Consider the following 18,432-nt stretch of genomic DNA (forward strand, 5'->3'; position numbering starts at 1 on the left):
CCTCACGTTGGCTTGACATCATTGCAGCATGGTCTGCATGAGGTACGTAATGTACATGAGCCTGGCGCCTATGGTGCCAGGACTGATTTCCTCTATGAGCCTGGCGCCAATGGCGCCAGGACTGTACCCAGACAGCCCCTAGCCGGGGCTGCTGGGCTTTTAGTAAGCACTTGGATGCCTGCTCCCGGGGCTGATGGGCTTGGTCCAGATGCCCAGGGGTAGGCATCATGACACAATCACCATATACTAGTGATACGACAGACACAAGGTTTGATTATCCAAGTACTATGGATTATTGCAAAGTATGCTCAGTCGGCCGACTGGGTCTAACGTCTCGCAACGTGTGTCACCCAGACCTTGTGAGATGCAAGAGAGCGAACATCATTCAAGCAGTAACATATATACAAACATGCAATCTTTGAAGGCACATCAAACCGCCCATAATGTATCTTCTTGAGCTAGGGTTCGGTGATTGACAATTATGACAAATATGACACATTATGACAAGTTTCTTACTCAATCCATTATACTTAGCAACGGTTGCAGACATAGTTCTTTGTTATAAAGAACATAAAGCACTTGTTCAGCAAGGATATCGTGTTCGCAAGAAAGACGCATTCCAAAGCACGTTATCTACCAGTTTCTATTTGTGAACTAGGGGTCAGCCTGTTCTAAGGAAGCTCCGCAAAGGAGGTGTTAGGCAGAATCCTGTGCAGTTCCCTTGGGGAACACTGCAAAAAGATTAAGACTACAGGAGTAAGCAGTAAACCCAATTGGTAGCAGTCTGCACCACCCAGATTTACCTGGTAGCTGTGGCTGAGCAGTCACTCTTCCCTCAAGAAGAGTAGGGCAGTATATAGAGTATACACAATAGGGCTAAAAACACAGTAGAGCAAACAAACACTGACCAGAGCTTTGTATAAAAAGGATATAATTATTTATTTAAAACACACTTTAGGCAATATACTAGCACTCCAAATCAAAAGCAAGTTAAAACACAGTCAGGTAAAGTATACACAACTCCCTTGATAACTATCAGACAAGTCAGAGTTAAAACTCCACGATTTGTTAAAACAGATGTGAGCGCATAACCTGATGGCACTCCAATAGTTCAGTTAAAGGGAGAGAAAAAGGCAGAGCATAGATATAAAACAGTTCCCAACACTTTTAGGAGTTCTCAGCAAGGGATAAAAGGCAGTAAATACTGTAGAGCCGAAGTTCATAGGCCAGGCCCACTTTAAATGGAGCAAAGCGAAATGTGCCCAGGATCACACCGTTAAAAAATGCACTAAAAGTCTTTGCAGAATGTTCAAAAGAGGTTGAAGCGATTCAAGAAGGTAAAGTTAGGTCTGGGGCCAACCCAGTTGGAAAGTCAAGGATTTAAGGGTCACCTTGGGCAAACCGAAAGAAAGGGAGGCCAGGCAGGACACGGTACCTTAAAGGGAGATGAAGCTCCAGCGGTGGCAGTTGTTCCTGGCAGTGATTGCAGTTTGTTGTTTCAACCAGGGGAAGAGAGGCTCTCGTCGAGGAGGAAACGTGTAGTCACTGCACAGGTATGAAACCAGCCGCAGAGTTTGTCGATAAAATGTGCGTTCCTTTTATTCGCGGCCAAAGTGGTGAAGCTTGGCTATCCTGCCGCCGGGGTGCTTGGCACGGGCGATTCGACCAAGAGATGTCTTTGGAAGGCAGAAGGGGTGAACTGGTTGGTCCCACCAGTTCAGAGGAAGAAGACTCGTCCAGCAGAAGATCTTCTCTTGTCGTCAGGAAAGTGGTGAGGTAGCTGCAGCAGGGCTTCACCTGTGGTGTCGTCGTTGCAGATGGCTCAGCTTCGTCCCTCTTCGGATTCTTAGGTCCTGTGGCGACTTCTGAAGTTCCAGTCCCAAAGGCCCTGCTTTTATGCAGAAAAACCCCCATTCATCAGCCTAGCTGTCACTCAAACATGCTAAGTGGTGAGGTAGGCGGCTCACCACTGGCCCAATCAGAACAGAGTGCGACTTGAGGTGCAAATTCCCCTCCCCACCCATCCTGTGTAACCCAGACATAGTGGCACCATTTGGAGGGCTTCTGTGGGGAAGCCTGCCAAAAAGTGGAAGAAAGGGCTCGACCTTGGTCAGAGTTACAGAGACGGACACGAACGCCATTTTAGAAAAGAGTTCTGGCAAAAAGACCCAACCGTTGATTTAATATTAAATAAATAAACCGGCGGTATCTTTAACATTGCACCAAAAAGTGGTGCGTTTAAAATCAATGGGAAAATCCCATAGAGAATATTCTGGTGGAATATTTTGCGTGGTAACCACTGCCACCAGCCAGAAACTCGACAAGGGGGGGACTGGATAGTGCCCCCTTGAAAACAGACACAGGGGCAATATAATTAACCCCCTCCAGTACTTCCACAATATGATGGTTTGTACTGGTTCTGTTCACAATTTAGGACTAGTAAAGTCAATGGTGACGTTACATGCCCTGGGAGACAGTAGTCAGTCCCAGGGTATGGAGTCTGTTTGGGGGTCACTATGACACCCCTGTGTTACTGCACCGAGTGTATGTGTAACACACACACAAAAAATAGATGATACCCTATGGAGCAGAAAGAATAATAGCTCATAAGAACACACAGAGTCAAAGACATACCTCAAATCATGCCTAAGAGTGGGAGGAAAAGAGTCTCACTCAGGAGTAAAAAAACAAACCCCAAAAATCCAGCAAAGCTGCTGGGGGACTCACTAGGTTTAGGAAATTAGCCTGATAAGAGAATTCTCCCTAACAGGAGGACCGCTAGAAGAATATAATTCATGCTTTAACTGCCTTTTGCTACAGCTTTAGTGAGACAGGCTGGCACCTGGGACGCTGATTAAATGCTGTTTCTGCTTGCCTCCAAGGACTTTGTGAGGGAGGAAAACAATGTATTTCTGTACTGTTTGGCATTCCTGTCTGGGTTGATCTTTCAACATGTAGGCTGTGGCCTCGCACTGTGTATTTTCAGAAGATAATACATTTTGCAAAGCATTTGACAGGAAAAAAGCGAATGGCCGATGTTACACAAGATGGACGCCCTGTGGTTATACTGATGATTATTTGCAATGTTGGTCATATGACGCGATTGGTTGCCGGCCAACATAATATACCTACTATACTTGGTTAGGGTCGCTTCTGGACTAACACTTTACTACGTGAACACCACCAGACTGCTAAGGAAAACAGACCAACTGTTTGTCTCCATAGCACCAGGCAGAGAAAGACTGCATTTCCAAAAATGCCATCTCCAGATGGATAGTCAGATGCATACAACTGTGCTATTCGTTATCAAATAAGACACTGCCTTTCACACCAAGAGCTCACTCCACTAGAGGCACAGGAGCTACTCTGGCTTTTATCGCAAATGTCCCCTTAGACAGCATTTGCAAAGCAGCTACATGGAGCTCAGTACACACTTTCACTCAGCACCACTGCATTGACACCCATTCCAAAGCAGATACACAGGTGGGACAAGCGGTTCTAAAACATCTATTTTCCGCTGCTCCTTCTCATGACCCACCACCTTCTCCTAACACTGCTCGCTAATCTATGCATAGCATGTGATCGGAGCAGATTCCAAAAGCCTCAGAAGGGATACATTACTCAGCGTAATCGTTTTTATGATGCTTGTATCTGCTTAGATTCACATGCGCCCACCCTTCCTCCCGGGAGAGAAGGTGCATAGATGTTATATCAGCTTCTCTGATACTTATCTGCTTGGCTACACCTGTACTCACGACACACTTCATGCTACCTCATGTCAGAAACAAAAAAAATGTGAGGGGCCTCGTGTAGGACCCTCAGATTGTTTTTTTCTGCCATACTCGTCTGAAGCATCCCGCAGAGTTCCCTTGCTTTAGCCATAATTTTGCTAAATAATCTATATTTCCCCGTTTTCTTCATTACCCACGTCGAGTGATCGGAATCCGAAGCTCGACGTCGGACTGGAGAAGAAAACGACAGTCGAACTACACAACGGACTTTGGGCCTCGGAAGGCCTCTGGCCTCGGCGCTGTACAAGTAGGGAGAGTGGGGCGTGGTACATACTCTTCACTCACATATATTTTCATATATATATTCCTACACACTAGCCCGCTGCCACAGGGTGCGTATGGAGGGTACCCCTTTCCAATTTTGCGCCAAGTGCAACCGCAAGTACCCTTGGGTTGACAGACATGCCACCTGTAACCTCTGCTTGCCGAGGGACCACAGCGAGGCGAATTGCAGAGCGTGTAGCCGGTTCAAGGATAAGACTCTAAAGGACCGTTCGATCAAACGTTGGACCCACCACACCGGGCAACGAGAGGCCATGGAAGCAGAGGGCGCCTTCAGTGATGGCAGCGACGCCATACTTTCGGACGGCGAGGGCAACGTGATGTCGAAAGACAGCCAAGTGCAAGTCCCCGACCTCGGAAGGTTGTCCGGCAGGGCAGCTATGGGGAAAACACCCGTCGACACGAGCGCTACCCACACCACTTCCACTAAACACTCGAAGTCCAACCGAGACTCGACGCGCACGTCAAGTTCTCGGAAAGAGGCACACAGAGAACGGTCTACCGAATCGGTGTCCTCTGGGCGTTCTCGATCAAGATCGCCGCATGACACCAGGCAACCATCCACTGTTGCCAAGAGTGCCTCACTTACTAAAGTAATGGAGGTTCGATCATCCGAAGATGAAGCCAACCTCCATCCCCAGGCTGCACTCCTGCCCTGACGTACTCCATCTACGGAAAGGGACACTACCCCTAAATCTCGACGCCAGACGTCGAAAAGCTCAGAAAAGGTGAAAACCCCAGGGAAGCACTCCACTCACGGGGAGGGGGGAAAACAGCAGAAGAAGCCTTCTCAGCCTTTTTCTACACCACAGATACCTAGAGACAGTTCCAAGTCCTCTGTTAAACATACTAAGACCCCTGCACAAGCCCAAAGGTCCAGTCCGGATATTGCAGGGAAACTCCCACAAGAGAGGGTAATTCCCACCTCAAAACAATGGGCCAGTGAGGACATAGACAGTTATGTCTAGAATGTCATCCCTAGCAGACTTCTATGCCAAAAATCCGGAGCACTTCCTCTCTTATACCCCGGACGGGGCTACTCCCTCAGGGTCTAGGGACCTGCAACCCCCTGGTAAGAAACCTCGAGTTGAGGCACCAAAGCAAAGTCGGTCTTCTGACCTCTTCTACATACAGCCATACACTCAGTATAATGAGGATCCACTACAGGATGAGGATCCAGAATTGGCAACGTTGGATGACCAAACTGGGGTGGACTACTATGGGGATGACTAGGACCAAGAGGAGGACGAGGATAACCCAGAAGTCTACAGAGTAGACTCCCCAGTAGACAAGGAACCTCCGGTTACCGACTCTCCAGTCGACAACCAACCTCTCCTAAATGAGGTTTTATCCAGAGCAGCAGAACACTTCCGCATAGATACTTCAGGAGCTTCGCCGAGGAACTAGTGGGAGAAAAGAGACCCATTGCCCAGGCCATCCCTATTCTCAAATCTATACAAAGGAGGATTGATCCTTCCCTTCTCAATCCCAACCTCACCAATGCAGTAAACCCCAGGATCGAGAAGTTGTTCAGGGCAGCCCAGTCAGACCCGCTGTATAAAAGGGGGCAACTGAAACCGGACTCCCTGGTAGTCACTAATACCCAAAAGAGGGTGGGAACGCCCCTATCATCGTCTGAGGCCCCCCTCCCCCGACAAGGAGAGCTAAAAGAGCTACGGGTTGGGAAGGAAGGTAGCCTCCACTTCCACCTACCAGGCAAGGATTGCCAACTCCACCACTCTGCTGGCTAGTTACAACTGCCACCAGTGGGAACAAGTGGCTGCACTCATCGACTCCGCACCGGAACCTTTAAAGAGCCAGTTGGCACATGTTGCGTCGGAGGGGAGGGCTGTGTCCCGTTGCAACCTTTGATGCCGCGGATAATGCTGGCAGGCTAATAGCAGAGAGCACTGTTATTAATAGGTATGCTTGGTTAAGGCTGTCAGGGTTTAAACCCGAGACACAAGCATCCCTAATAAACAAGCCGGTGGAGCCTGATCTACTGTTTGGCAAGGCGGTAGAGGACACATTAAAAAATTCCAAAGATGAGTATGAGACTCTAAAATCCCTGGGACAGTTGACCAACACACCCCCTAATCAAAGAGGGAATGGCAATTTTCATCGCCCACGCGGCCAAAATTCTCAGATAGGCTCCAACTATTCTCGGGCAGGGCACACCATGGGGTAACAACCAGCATTCTACCCAGAGTTACAACAGGGGTAACAAAAGGGGTCGTGGTAAGGGTAGAGGCAGCACGCCTCCCGCAAAGCAGTGAGGCCGAGATCAGGGTCCCTTCCCACGCATCTCCAGTAGGGGGGACGCATTACCAACTTAACCCAAGCCTGGGAAGGGATCACATCAGACAGATGGGTGCTGTCCACAGTGTCCGCAGGATACTGCATAGAACTTCTGGAGCGTCCCCGAAACCACCCTCTGTGACAAAAGGTACATTCCTTAGACTACCAGAAGATCCTCCTCGAGGAGATCGTCAATCTTCTAAAAAAGAACGCGATCAAACTCATCCCAGGTAAACAAGGGTATTTATTCAACTTACTTCCTTGTGCCAAAAAAAGATCCAACAATGCGCCCAGTCTTAGACTTACGCCCTGCAAACAAGTATGTCAACCCCAAAAATTTCGCATGACTACTCTCCAAGAGGTAATCCCCCTCCTAAAAAAGGGGGATTACATGGCAACACTGGACATGAAAGATGCCTATTTTCATATTTCCATGTTCCCAACGCGCAGAAGATTCTTAAGCTTCAAGGTGGTCAGTCAGCAATACCAGTTCAAGGTGCTGCCCTTCGGTATAGGCTCGGCTCCAAGGGTTTTCACCAAGGTTCTGACGGTGGTGGCGGCACACCTACGCAAGGAGGCAATCCCAGTGTACCCTTACCTGGACGACTGGCTCATCACGGGGGAGACTCCAGCAATTTGCAGTTCAAACATTCAAAGAACGATCGACCTCCTCTTCGAATTGGGTTTCTCCATAAACGAGAAAAAATCAAGCCTGGTGCCAAGCACCTCCAAACAGTTCCTAGGAACTGTACTAAACACAAGAGGGGTTGGCCTTTCCATCAGAGGAAAGAATTCGGAACATACTACTGCAGATTCCTCAATATCAGTCCGGTCGCTAGATAACAGTGCGCAAAGCGATGCGTTTGCTAGGCATGATGGCGTCATGTATTTACCTGGTCCCCCACGCGCGCCTGTGCATGCGTCCCATGCAAGAATGGTTGGCGAAACAGTGGTCTCAGGCAAGTGGTCAGTGGGACGATCTAGTGGTCGTTTCGCCAACACTTGTACAAAGTCTTCACTAGTGGACAAGAGAGAACCTGTCAAAGGGAAAAGCCTTTTACGATCCAGAGGTTCAGGCTGTAGTCACTACAGACGCATTCCCGATCAGGGTGGGGAGCACACCTCCTTCACTACACAGCTCAGGGTCTCTGGTCTCATTCAGTAGCCAAGAATCATATCAATCTGCTAGAGCTTCTGGCAGTATTAAGAGTGCTTCGAGCGTTCGAGCCCCACCTGTTAAACCTGTCAGTGCAGATCCTAACAGACAGCACACTGTGATGTTCTACCTAAACAAGCAGGGAGGGACTCGTTTGCCAAATCTGTCCAAACCTGCCCAGAAAATGTGGATATGGGCACTTAGACGGAAAATTTACCTGTCATCGCAACATGTTCCAAGGGATCTCAATTCTCTAGCAGACGCCTTGAGCAGAGATCCTCTCCCACAAGAACACGAGTGGTCTCTACACAGAGAAGTCGTAGAAGACGTCTTCTCACGGTGGGGTTTCCCCACTACAGACGAATTTGCCACAAGCGAAAACAAACAATGTCCAGAATTCGCATCCAGGTTCCCACAACCACACTCCAAGGGGAACGCCCTATGGATGGACTGGTCAGGGATGTTTGCCTACGCTTTACCACCAATCCCTCTTATGAGGAAGGTGGTCAACAAGATGCACAGGGAATAGACGACGCTCGTCCTAGTTGCTCCCATGTGGGCGAGGCAACCGTGGTTCCCACACCTACGCAGACTAGCCTTGTGCAAACCCATCAGACTCCCCTGCTGGCACAACTTACTGTCCCAGCACCAAGGACAAACAGTACACACCCAACTCAATGAACCTGGCAGCATGGCTCCTGAAATCATAGTTTGGACATCTCAATTTACCACAGAGATGTATGGATATCCTAAAGGAATCTAGGAAACCGAACACAAAGTACTGTTACTTTGATAAATGGAAAAAATGTATTATCTGGTGCCAGAATAAACAATTCAACCCAGTTGATTGTACTCCTTCCAGTATTGTCACCTACATGCTCGACCTGCTGGACGCAGGCCTTGTATTCAACTCACAGAAGGTACATCTGGCAGCGATATCTGCCTACACCACTTCCCACAACAAGGTTTCGTGGTGGAAAGTACCAGCGGTGAAGGCCTTCACGGAAGGGGTAAAGAGACTCCACCCTCCAATTTCTAACCCACCACCAGGTTGGGACCTTAATGTGGTGCTTCCCAAGCTCATGGGCCCACCATTTGAACCCATGCATAAAGCCACTCTCAAACGCCTGACCTATAAAACTGCCTTCTTAGTAGCCATTACATCCATAAGAAGGGTCAGTGAAATTCAGGCTCTGTCAGTGCAGGATCCTTTCTTTACTGTTCATAAGGATAAACTGGTTCTACGTACACACCCTAGGTTCTCACCTAAGTTTATTTCTAAATTCCACGTTAACCAGTCCATTGAGCTCCCGGCTTTCTTCCAAGAACCCAAGAGCTCTGCTGAGGTGAAACTACACACTCTAGATGTGCGAAGAGCGGTCCTCTACTATGTAGACAAGACCAGACCACTAAGGAAAACAGATCAACTGTTTGTCTCTGTAGCTACAGTCAAAGAGGGAGATCGCGTCTCTAAAGGTGCCATCTCTAAGTGGATTGTAAATTGTATCCAACTGTGTTACTCCCTTTCTGAAAGAACTTTGCCTTTTACGCCAAGAGCCCACTCTACACGAGGCATTGGGGCCACTCTGGCTCGCATTGCAAATGTACCCCTTGACACCATTTGCAAAGCAGCTACTTGGAGCTCTATTCACACTTTTACTCTGCACTACTGCATTGACACTCATTCCAAGACAGATACCCAAGTGGGACAAACGGTTCCAAGACATCTGTTTGCTCAGGACCCTTCTCACATCCTACCTCTTTCTTCTAATACTGCTCGCTAATCTATGCACAGCATTTGATCTAAGCAGATTCCACAAGCCTCAGAAGGGATACATTACTCACCGTAATCGTATTTCTGATGCTTGTATCTGCTTAGATTCACATGCGACCCACCCTTCCTCCCCTCTGAGAGAAGGCGCATGGATGCTTGTAGTCTTATCTTCCTCCTATCTGCTTGGGTAATCTATACTCTCGCTACTCCTCATGCTACCTCTTGTCAGAAAAAATACAATCTAAGGGTCCTACACGCGTGAGGGATCATGGGTACAGTGGACGTCACACTAGGGATAGTATTACTGGCACACCCTGTGTTGACGCCCATTTGAGAGTTTGGAAAAACAAACTAATACTCTGCAGCTTCCACTAGATGTCGGCCTATGCACAGCATGTGAATCTAAGCATATACAAGCATCAAAAAAACAATTACGGTGAGTAATGCATCATATATATATATATATATATATATATCTGATGCTTGTTAATCTGCTTAGAATCACATGCTGGGCATATAGTCTGACATCCAGTGGTAACCGTGGAGTATTGCATCTTGTCTTTGGACGACCGAAAGGGGATGTCGGCATAGGCGTGTCGGTAACACTATCCCTATTGTGACGTGTAGTGTACCCAAAATCCCTCACGCGCTGAGGTCCCTCAGATTGTTTTTTTCCGCCCAGATAACTGGTCGCCCTATAGCGGAGCTCTTACAGAAGAGACATTGTTTATCTTATACCGACTTGTCAGTTATTCCCGTTAAGTAACTTCGGTCACAAGAACATCTTCGACAAAGACTGCAGGGGGATTCGTCTACGGTGGTGGATTTCGGCACCTAAGATCCGGCGGCTGGACTTTCCACATGGTCGGGCCCTCTGGCCGACCTTTACAGTAGGGAGAGTGGGGTCGGGGTGGCCATATTTTCGGTATGTCTTTCCTCTTTCCCCCTCTTTACCCATTCTGTCTGGTCATCTTCCCCTTTTGCTATGGACAGGACTCCTTTTAGGTTCTGCCCTAAGTGTAGGGTCCGATATCCTTGGAAGGACGAACACAGGACGTGTAACGCTTGGCTCCCCTTAGATCACAACAAAAAGCGGTGTGCGGCCTCCAAACACCTTCGGCTTAAAACCCTTAAGGAGCGCCGTGTAAAGCGGTGGGTCGCATACGGTATGTCGCAGGTGGAATCCCCCACTGCCACACCCGCTGAGAGTGACGGGGGCACCTCAGAAGACCAAACGTCCGTTGCGGGTGTAATAGACCTTGAGGCGGACACTCCTAGGTCTGCCATGCCCGTCCCCGACGCTTTAAGGCCTGACTCCGATCTCGCTTCAGGTACAACACCCGGCAACAGGGGTGTACAAACGCATCACACTAAGCATACAACCCCTATACCGGTTTCAACGTCCATGTCGAAAAAGATGAAAGCGCCAGCAGGGCCGTCGAAAATGTTGTCGGTTTCCTCGGATCGTGCAGATCCAAAGCCTTCCCCGCATCCGCAGCAGCATCTTGCGACTGGGCAGTCAAAAACAAGTAGGGGCGCTACTCCAAAAGTTTTGCACGTCGAAGCATGGAAATCCGATGCTACAACGGTCCCAAAGGCCACGATAGGCCCGAAAACCACGACTAGACCTCTAGTCGAAAAACCGCCCGCTAGGCCTCCTAACGCCACGGAAGGGTATACACCTATCAATAGACCATTGGAGCAATTATCTCACGCCGATTCGGCGATTATCGAAGACGCCATCGAGAGAATTACTGCGGCGGTGGGTCTTATCCCAGTTCTGCCTAAAATCATGGGGCAAGCCGCGGACAAACCTTCGGATGCGCTTTGGGGCCTCAATTCTCACAATACTTATGAGGACAGTCAAGAACTTCTTTCTGACACCATAAGAGACTCTTCGGCGCCGTAGGGCGGAAGACGATGTTTTTCCACCCATAGGCCCGCCTGGGTCCTCCAAATGGACAAGGGAGAAATTTTAAGGGTGTATGGACCGGCTGGAGAGAATTTTTTTCTGATCATCCTTCCCCGAAAAGCTCTCGTGGAGAGCCCAACCCTCAACCTACTTCTCATTATCAAGATCAACCTTCTGTCCCCGTCCAGCAGGAACACATTGTCCACATGGACACCTATAGGGACATTTACGATGAAGAGGAAGAAACTGCCTTTCTACAGAATTATGAAGAAGAACAGCCAGGTGCCACAGACAATTGGAAAGAAACCCAGCAAGAGGGAACTGATACATGGAAACTTCCACATCAAGATCAGGACACTGATGTATTGTGTCTGGATTCCCCTCCATCGACCCCGGCTCGCCAGGCCTCGCCTGTGGAGGACCAAATGGCCTTCAACTCGGTTTAAAAAAGGCAGCTGAACATTTTGAGATCTCTACTCAAGAGGCTGTGCCTGAGCAGGACTTTGTAGAGGATATCCTTAAGGAGAAGCCTCCATCTAGCCAAGCCATTCCCCTCAATTCCATCAAGAGAAGGTTGGCTCCCTCCTTGGTATCACCAGCTCAAACCCGAGCAGTGAACCCAAGGGTGGAAACATTGTTTCGGCCATCACCTTCCGACCCACTATACATTAGGGGGCACGCCATTCCCGACTCTCTGGTAGTGACTACCACCTGAAAAAGGGCAGGGTTACCCCTTGACACTGGGGAGGCCCCCCCCGGACAGGGAATACAAAAGGATGTATGCTCTAGGTAAACGAGTCACCTTGGCTGCCGCATACACTACACGTGTTGCAAATAATACCACGCTATTGGCAAGCTATGCTGATGCTCAGTGGAACCTACTCCAAGAGGTTCCAGAACCCATCAAGTCCAAGCTTCTCTCTATTGTAGTCGAGGGAAGACAAGTGAACCAGCATGTGATTTAAAAACACCCTGGACACGGCTGAAACAGCAGGCAGGTCTCTGGCCCAAGGGACCCTACTTAAAAGACACGCCTGGCCTCTCTCATCAATAAGCCTATTGAGGAAGCTAACCTCTTTGGGAAAGCGGTTGATGAGGCCTTAGAAACAGCCAAGAAAGAGCATGAGACGCTTGTCCCTGCAACAGATCACACAGAGATCTTCCCCCCAGAGAAGTAATAACTCTCGGCGGTCCTTTCAAGGGCAGTCCCGTGCAAATCAGAATAACTATGACACGGGGAGTTTCAATACAGGACAAACTTCAGGAAGTCCTGCATACTACCCTGCAAGGGGTCAGCGACGCGGCAACACGAGAGGTAGGGGCCCTAATCCTAGAGGAGCTGCCGCCTCCGATCAGAAATGACCATCAGATCCAGGTCCCCCCCGGTCGGAGGGCGATTAACATCTTTCCTCACGGCAAGGGAGGGGATAACTTCAGACCAGTGGGTCATAAAGACGGTCGCCCACGGGTACTGCGTGGAATTCGCCCGTCCTCCACAATTCAGACCACCAAGCTCACGGAGCCTTTCACCGGACCATCTGGAGATCCTGAATCAAGAGGTGGAAGCACTGCTGGGAAAGGACGCCATAGAAGCCGTCCCTATTCTTCAGGTTAACAAGGGTATTTATTCAGTGTACTTCCTTGTACCCAAAAGGACCTCACCATACGCCCTGTTCTAGACCTGCGCCCAGCGAACAAGTTCATAAAACCTCAAAGTTTTCGCATGGTAACACTACAGGAGGTGATCCCACTGTTGAAACAAGGGGACTATATTGCAACATTGGACATGAAAGATGCATACTTTCATATTTCAATGTTGCCAGCGCACAGGAAATATCGAAGGTTCATGATAGAGGACAGGCATTACCAATTCAAGGTACTCCCCTTCGGCATTGCTTCGGTGCCAAGGGTGTTTACCAAGGTCCTGGCAGTGGCTGCAGCACACCTGCGCAGTCTATCCGTCCCAGTTTACCCTTACCTCGACAACTGGCTCATCACAGGGGACTCGTACAACACATGCATTTCGAAAACCCAAAAACAGTAGATCTCCTCTTTAGTCTGGGTTTCTTCATCAATAAGAAGAAATCCAGTCTAGTTCCCAGTCAAACAAAACAATTTCTGGGCGCTCTTATTCGGACGGAAGACAGTCTCGTCTTCCCCTCCAACAAGAGGGTTCAGAACATGCTTTTTCAGATCCCTCAATTTGTAGCCAGTCGGGAGGCGACGGTGCGCAAAGCCATGCGCTTGCTAGCAGAGATGGCGACGTGCATATACATGGTTCCCCACGCGCGGCTGCACATGCGTCCCATGCAAGAGTGGCTCAACAGCCAGTGGTGTCAGGCCAGCGGACAATGGGAAGATCTGGTAGTTGTCTCGCCAGCCCTCGTTCTCTCTCTGCAGTGGTGGTCAAGAGAAAACCTCTTGAAGGGGAAAACCTTCACCAGCCCTGCAGTGGAAGCCACTCTCACAACAAACTCCTCTCTCACGGGGTTGGGGCTCACCTGCTTTAGCAGACAGCACATGGAGTGTGGTCCTCTCAGGTAGCGTCCAACCATATACATTTACTGGAGCTATTAACGGTCGTCAAGGCATTAAAGGCCTTTCAAATGCAACTGCAAGGGAAAACAGTGCTGATTCTAACAGCACTACAGCCATGTATTACTTGAACAAACAGGGGAGCACTCACTCTCCAGGGCTATCCAAGCTGTCCCAAAACATTTGGATATGGTCTCTCAGACACAAGATGTTTCTGTTGTCCCAACATGTTCCAGGGGAACTCAATCTTCTGGCAGACGTGATCAGCAGAGATTTTCCTCTGCCCGAAGAATACAAATGGCGTCTGCCCTAAGACATTGTTTCCAACGTCTGTAACGCTCACCTGATTCTCGCAGAGGCACCGGTCTTGACTGGGCGACTACTGTATCTTCAAAGGTGATGTGTAGCACCCGGTTGGCTCTTTGGGCTGGACCTCTGTGCACTGTATGCCTGACGTGTAGAGTAAGATGTCTGCAGATAGAAAATATGGGGTTAATGAACTGGGGTTATTGGGGTGTCCCTATCTCTTTCCTCTTCTCCTCTCCTGTAGACCCCCAAAGGTTAACGCTCTCACCTTAGGTAAGTGAATGCCGAGCTCTCCATCTGCCTCAGGGCAGGGTGCTGTAACCAGTTTCTTCACTGGATAGGTAGCGCAGGCCTCTTGACTTCAGAGGACTGCTGTCCGTCGTTTACTGCACGAACGGTAAGTTTCGAGTCATTCAAATGTCTTTAAAGTCTTTAGTAATGATGTCTCTTGTTTTGCAGGGTTCCGGCGATGGCGGATGACGGGATGAAGTGAGTTGAAGATGGAGCCCGTGTGATGAATAGAAGCGCCTGGAAGCACGTAAGTAAGCGCTTGTTGCCTGCTTCACTATGTGCTCTAACTGTCTTTTTATTTTGCAGGTACGAGTTCGGAGCGGCTGCAGGGTGCCGGAATACCCACTGGATTAGATGTGGAAAGGAGTAATGGCACGTGAGTATTAAAGTTCCCCAATGTCTTTAAACGCACCTTGTTTTGTCTTTCAGATGCGGGATGCAGCGCCGAAGGCCTCCGGAGCGTGCGAAGAGTTGGTAAACTTTTGCCTTTCAGATGCCGGAATGCTAACCTGTTCTTTCTTGTCTTTATAGGTGTTGCTGAAGACTGGATTCAGGATGGTAAGCCTTTTTCCTTAGGCCCAGGACCGGATGCAGAAGACACGATGAGCGTTCTGCTGCAGAGGTTGCAGAATAACGCAAAGCAAGATTCATCCACCGGGTGTGGTTTAAATAGCCTCCTGTAGTGCTTAGGTGTCTCCTTCCACAGCCACGCCCAAGTAAGAAAAGAGTTCCTGCCTTCCAGAAGAGTTCCAGTGTTCTGAATCTAGGGAGTGGCTCCAGCCCCACCCAACAGGAAAAGTAGTTCCAAACAGAAGAGGATCAGAGGCTCAACTGGCAGGCAAGTAAGCAGCATGGTCTGCTGAAGGTAAGTCCACCCAAGCATTATGAGCCCGGCGCTTCCAGCGCTGGGACTGGGCATATTTATGAGCCTGGTGCCACTGGCGCCAGGACTGGGTCCAAAAGGTCCCAATTGGGACAGGTTGGCACTCGGAACCTGGGTTATGGATCTGCTTCCAAGGGAGTTGGGAAAACCCTGACCTTTTGGAAGCAGAGATCATGACAACGTCTTCGTAGAATGGGGCTTCCCAAAGATCGACCGGTTCGCAAATCAGGAGAACGCCCAATGCCAAGACTACGCCTCCAAGTACCCCCAGAACCGCTCCAAGGGGAACGGTCTCTGGATAACATGGTCAGGGAAATTTGTCTGCGCTCCCCCCCCCCCCCCGACTCCCCGACTCCCCTTCTCAACAAGATGCACCAGGAGCCAGTTACCATGATACTGGTGCCCCCTCCTATGTGGGCCCGCCTACCCTGGTTGGCTCATCTGATGGAAATGTCCCTCTCCCCACCAGTGAAATTACCCTGCCCGTACAACATGTTGTCTCAGGACAGGGAAGAGACCCTACACCCATGCCCGCAAACTCTGAACTTAGCAGCTTGCCTCCTGAGATCATAGAGTTTGGACACCTACAGCTCCCTCAGAGGTGCATGGACATACTCAGGGAAGCTAGAAAACCAAACACACGTTATTGCTATGCCAGAAAATGGAAATGTTTTGTCATCTGGTGTAATTCCAAGGGTGTCAATCCCATAGATTGCTGACCCACACACATTGTGCTGTACCTAACCCATCTGTTGGGCACTGGGTTGGTCTTCAATTCCCTAAAGGTTCATCTGGCTGCACTGTCAGCCTACACCACATCACAACAAAAGGTGTTGTGGTGGAAGATACCGGTGATTAAGGCCTTTATGGACGGGATTAACAGGCTTTATCCTTCCATTTCTCACCCAGCTCCTGGGTGGGACCTACATGTAGTTTTGACCAGGTTTATGGGAGCTCCCTTTGAGCCTATGGATAAAGCAAGTCTAAAAGACCTGACTTATAAAACGGCCTTCCTTCACTATCACTTCTATCAGAAGGGTTAATGAACTAAAAGCACTTTCTGTTCTAGAACCCTTTGTTATAGTCCACAGGGATATGGTTGTTCTGCGCACGCACCCCAGATTTGCGCTTAAATTCATCTCAAAGTTCCATGTGAACCAGTCGATTGAACTACCTACCTTATTCCAGAATCCCACTAGCATGGCCGAAAGAAGCCGACGCACACTAGATGTGCGCAGGGCAGTCATGTTCTACCTGGAAAGAACTAAACCACAGAGGAAAACGAACCAATTTTTCGTTTCAGTGGCAGCTGGTAGAGAAGGGGGTCCTGTCTCTAAATCAGCTATCTCAAGGTGGATTGTCAAATGCAGCACACTATGTTACACTCTTGCTAAGAGAGAACTGCCCTTCAAGCCCAGAGCACACTCTACTCGAGGCACTAGGGCATCCATAGCATTCATTGCAAATGTTCCCCTTGAGTCCATTTGCAAAGCGGCAACCTGGAGTTCTGTACACAACTTTACAAAACACTATTGCCTAGACACTCATTCTAGGTCTGATTCTCAGGTGGGACAAGCAGTATTAAAACATCTTTTCTCTACTGCCCCTTCTCACAACACACCTCCAACTCCGGGTACTGCTCGCTAGTCTATGCACAGCATGTGATTCTAAGCAGATTAACAAGCATCAGAAGACATGCATTACTTGCCATAATAGCATTTGTGATGATTGTATCTGCTTAGATTCACATGCGCCCGCCCTACCTCCCCGCTCGGGGTGGAAGGAACATAGACGTCTTACTACTTCTCTCTTCTTCATGTACTCACTCACAATAGCCTTGGGCGTCCTTGTGGCAAAAAAAATACAATCGGAGGGACCTCGGCGCGTGAGGGATTTTGGGTACAATACACGTCACAATAGGCATAGTGTTACAGATACGCCTATGCTGACATCTCCTTTTGGTCCCCGAAAGACAAAATGCAATACTCTGCGGTTACCACTGGATGTCGGACTATATGCAGATCTTTACAGATAGTTACAATCATCAAAAATGCTATTACGGTAAGTATATATGTTTGTGTATATATGTGTATATATATATATATGTATATATATATATATATTATGGTAGTGGCCGTGTAGTTATGGTTAAGTTGCTGTTTCCATAGGAAGAGCACTTTTTGGGCGGCCTATTACTCCACTTCTGCTGGAGGAATCCTCGCCAAACTTCGCAAAAAAAAGTATATGGGCAACTCTGAATTTGTTTGCAAAGTATGGTGATGTTTGGTCCAAGGGGGGTAAAGTTATAGGGAGGGTCCCAAAATGTCTTTTTTTCCCATAGACTGAATGGGGGGAAAACTTTGCGCACGGCTACAGGCCAAACCGCTGGATGGATTTGCACCAAATTTGCGCCAGTGGCAGGGGCTTGGTCGCGAAAGCGTGCTTTACTAAATTTGGTGACAATATATCCGGTCGTTCCCTTAAAAAAGATGAAAAGGTATGTCTCTAAAAATTAGTGATATCTATGTCCGCTCCGCGGTCACGCTTCCCTGTTCGCTCCGCGGAGAAGATTGCAATTGGCTATTCCGTGGCGTGCTGGCCGCGACCATGTTGTGCTTTCACCTATTGGTTGTGGCACAGCGTGAAGTGCGTCTTAATGTTTCGATAGGTCCGCCTTGTTTATTTTGTTTTCTGTTGAACGCGGAAATCACCGCAAATATACCTACACAAAGACGACACCAATGCACTTGTTACACTTATGGAACACTGTTTTGAAAGGTGAGCGTTAATGAGACATGGTAGTAGAAAGTCACACATTGAAGTATTATTGTTAGCGTTGTCATTTGGTACAGTGAAACTTGCTACTCATTATCCGAAATGAACTTACTGCGTCCATTTTACAATATATAAACAACATTACTGCCGTCAGACTGGCGTCCTACTGTTTGAAATCTAAGCCAGCCACCTGCACTTTTTCGTACACACAGCCATTTTGCACGTGCACGGGAGTAGTGGTTCTCATGACTAGGCGCTGATATGTTGTTGCAAAATGAGAATGTATTTGTACTCGAAGTGAAGGATACTATTTTTTTTCTTCAAAACGCACTCAGTACGGCCGCATATTTGTGGACACCCACAAGGGTCAGTTGTTTTTTTACCTTGAATTACATGGATAGAGGTGAAAGAATGTAGGGAGTAACAGTT

The 18,432-nt window shown here is 48.6% G+C and overlaps 1 protein-coding gene across 5 annotated transcripts in view; it reads left to right on the forward strand.

Moving 5' to 3' along the window:
* Positions 1-18,432, forward strand: part of USP36 (ubiquitin specific peptidase 36) — a 1,150,746-nt gene that overhangs the window by 1,052,411 nt on the left and 79,903 nt on the right. The gene's annotated exons all lie outside the window — the stretch shown is intronic.

Source organism: Ambystoma mexicanum, chromosome 3q (assembly GCF_040938575.1).
Source record: "Ambystoma mexicanum isolate Mex_15411 chromosome 3q, UKY_AmexF1_1, whole genome shotgun sequence".
NCBI classification, from domain to species: domain Eukaryota; kingdom Metazoa; phylum Chordata; class Amphibia; order Caudata; family Ambystomatidae; genus Ambystoma; species Ambystoma mexicanum.